The sequence below is a fragment of the Xenopus tropicalis genome, chromosome 2 (assembly GCF_000004195.4).
Source record: "Xenopus tropicalis strain Nigerian chromosome 2, UCB_Xtro_10.0, whole genome shotgun sequence".
Lineage (NCBI taxonomy): Eukaryota > Metazoa > Chordata > Amphibia > Anura > Pipidae > Xenopus > Xenopus tropicalis.
The window spans coordinates 173153434-173157086 of NC_030678.2; the positions used below are offsets into that span (position 1 = coordinate 173153434).

Sequence of the window (3653 nt, forward strand, 5' to 3'; positions counted from 1 at the left end):
CCAGCATCCCCCGGCATTAACAACTCCCGGCATCCCCCGGCATTATCTCCCAGCATCCCCAGGCATTAACAACTCCCAGCATCCCCGAGCATTAACAACTCCCGGCATCCCCAGGCATTAACAACTCCCAGCATCCCCCGGCATTAACAACTCCCAGCATCCCCAGGCATTAACAACTCCCAGCATCCCCAGGCATTAACAACTCCCAGCATCCCCAGGCATTAACAACTCCCAGCATCCCCAGGCATTAACAACTCCCAGCATCCCCAGGCATTAACAACTCCCAGCAGCCCAGGCATTAACAACTCCCAGCATCCCCCGGCATTAACAACTCCCAGCATCCCCAGGCATTAACAACTCCCAGCATCCCCCGGGCATTAACAACTCCCAGCATCCCCAGGCATTAACAACTCCCGGCATCCCCCGGCATTAACAACTCCCGGCATCCCCAGGCATTAACAACTCCCAGCATCCCCAGGCATTAACAACTCCCAGCATCCCCAGGCATTAACAACTCCCAGCATCCCCGGGCATTAACAACTCCCGGCATCCCCAGGCATTAACAACTCCGGGCATCCCCCGGCATTAACAACTCCCGGCATCCCCAGGCATTAACAACTCCCGGCATCCCCCGGCATTAACAACTCCCAGCATCCCCCGGCATTAACAACTCCCGGCATCCCCAGGCATTAACAACTCCGGGCATCCCCCGGCATTAACAACTCCCGGCATCCCCAGGCATTAACAACTCCCAGCATCCCCCGGCATTAACAACTCCCAGCATCCCCAGGCATTAACAACTCCCAGCATCCCCAGGCATTAACAACTCCCGGCATCCCCAGGCATTAACAACTCCCGGCATCCCCAGGCATTAACAACTCCCAGCATCCCCAGGTATTAACAACTCCCAGCCTCCCCGGCATTAACAACTCCCGGCATCCCCCGGCATTAACAACTCCCGGCATCCCCCGGCATTAACAACTCCCAGCATCCCCAGGCATTAACAACTCCCAGCATCCCCCGGCATTAACAACTCCCAGCATCCCCAGGCATTAACAACTCCCAGCATCCCCCGGCATTAACAACTCCCAGCATCCCCAGGCATTAACAACTCCCAGCATCCCCCGGCATTAACAACTCCCAGCATCCCCGGGCATTAACAACTCCCAGCATCCCCCGGCATTAACAACTCCCAGCCTCCCCCGGCATTAACAACTCCCGGCATCCCCAGGCATTAACAACTCCCAGCCTCCCCAGGCATTAACAACTCCCAACCTCCCCAGGCATTAACAACTCCCAGCCTCCCCAGGCATTAACAACTCCCAGCATCCCCCGGCATTAACAACTCCCAGCATCCCCCGGCATTAACAACTCCCAGCATCCCCAGGCATTAACAACTCCCAGCATCCCCAGGCATTAAACAACTCCCAGCCTCCCCAGGCATTAACAACTCCCAGCATCCCCCCGGCATTAACAACTCCCAGCATCCCCCGGCATTAACAACTCCCAGCATCCCCCGGCATTAACAACTCCCAGCATCCCCCGGCATTAACAACTCCCAGCATCCCCAGGCATTAACAACTCCCAGCATCCCCCGGCATTAACAACTCCCAGCATCCCCAGGCATTAACAACTCCCAGCATCCCCCGGCATTAACAACTCCCAGCATCCCCAGGCATTAACAACTCCCAGCATCCCCCGGCATTAACGACTCCCAGCATCCCCAGGCATTAACAACTCCCAGCATCCCCGGGCATTAACAACTCCCAGCATCCCCGGGCATTAACAACTCCCAGCATCCCCCGGCATTAACAACTCCCAGCATCCCCGGGCATTAACAACTCCCAGCATCCCCCGGCATTAACAACTCCCGGCATCCCCAGGCATTAACAACTCCCAGCCTCCCCCGGCATTAACAACTCCCAGCATCCCCAGGCATTAACAACTCCCAGCATCCCCCGGCATTAACAACTCCCAGCATCCCCAGGCATTAACAACTCCCAGCATCCCCAGGCATTAACAACTCCCAGCATCCCCCGGCATTAACAACTCCCAGCATCCCCAGGCATTAACAACTCCCAGCATCCCCCGGCATTAACAACTCCCAGCATCCCCAGGCATTAACAACTCCCAGCATCCCCAGGCATTAACAACTCCCAGCATCCCCGGGCATTAACAACTCCCAGCATCCCCAGGCATTAACAACTCCCAGCATCCCCCAGCATTAACAACTCCCAGCATCCCGGGCATTAACAACTCCCGGCAGCCCCCGGCATTAACAACTCCCAGCCTCCCCGGCATTAACAACTCCCAGCCTCCCCAGGCATTAACTCCCAGCATCCCCCGGCATTAACAACTCCCAGCCTCCCCGGCATTAACAACTCCCGGCATCCCCCAGGCATTAACAACTCCCGGCATCCCCAGGCATTAACAACTCCCAGCATCCCCCGGCATTAACAACTCCCGGCATCCCCAGGCATTAACAACTCCCAGCATCCCCCGGCATTAACAACTCCCAGCCTCCCCCGGCATTAACAACTCCCAGCATCCCCCGGCATTAACAACTCCCAGCCTCCCCCGGCATTAACAACTCCCAGCATCCCCCGGCATTAACAACTCCCAGCATCCCCAGGCATTAACAACTCCCAGCATCCCCAGGCATTAACAACTCCCAGCATCCCCCGGCATTAACAACTCCCAGCATCCCCAGGCATTAACAACTCCCAGCATCCCCAGGCATTAACAACTCCCAGCATCCCCAGGCATTAACAACTCCCGGCATCCCCAGGCATTAACAACTCCCAGCATCCCCAGGCATTAACAACTCCCAGCCTCCCATGGCATCAAAATCAGTCATCCTCAGCCCTAATATCTGCCCAAAGGCTGTGGGTCCCTTTTCCTCTCAGTCAAAACAACTGCCCCTTTATAATCAGCTGTGGGGAGGGAGGGGTAATAGGCAGTTAGGGAACCCATTCCTGGGGTGCTCCCCGCCAGTCTATAAATGCCCCAGGGGTACTGGGAGTTGCCACTGTCTGCTGATGGGGCAGTTATAGCGCCTATCCCCCAGCTGAGCGCTAATATAAGCCGCAGTTACACACTCAGCGTCACAATATAACTCCGCACTGAGCCGAACTACACTGTATCCCTGAGCGCAGCCGCAGTTACAAAGAGTCCCTGCCCTGAATCTGCGATTTGCTCGGAACTTTCCCGTTATCCGGCCTCTAGTGAAGTAAAGACCCGCCTTACGCAGCCCACCAGGTGTCTGGAAGGGAAAACCCCGTCGGCTCGTTGGTCTAGGGGTATGATTCTCGCTTAGGGTGCGAGAGGTCCCGGGTTCAAATCCCGGACGAGCCCTCCTTTTGGATTTTGCGTTCATTTACTTGGTTATTTACACAGAATAGTGCAGAATAGGCTTATTTACTCAGCAGGGACCGGACATACAGACCGGCCGCCCACCTATGTGGGAATATTCTGATTGGCCGGTTTTATTCATGTGTTGGATAGGGATTAACTAAACTCACAGTTTGTGTAAATATTCACTGAATCGTCTTTCCTCCTCCTGACATTGAGTATTTAATCCTCCTAATCAGTTGGAATCACTCACTGACAGCAACAAAGGGAAATGGCTCCCAGTGTAACCGACACCATTAGTG

General features: G+C 55.5%; 1 non-coding gene across 1 annotated transcript; it reads left to right on the forward strand.

Annotated features, from left to right (window-relative positions):
* The first annotated feature begins 3282 nt into the window (after positions 1–3282).
* Positions 3283–3354, forward strand: trnap-agg. The gene has a single exon. It is a non-coding gene; the product is annotated as a tRNA-Pro (tRNA).
* The last annotated feature ends 299 nt before the right edge of the window (positions 3355–3653 follow it).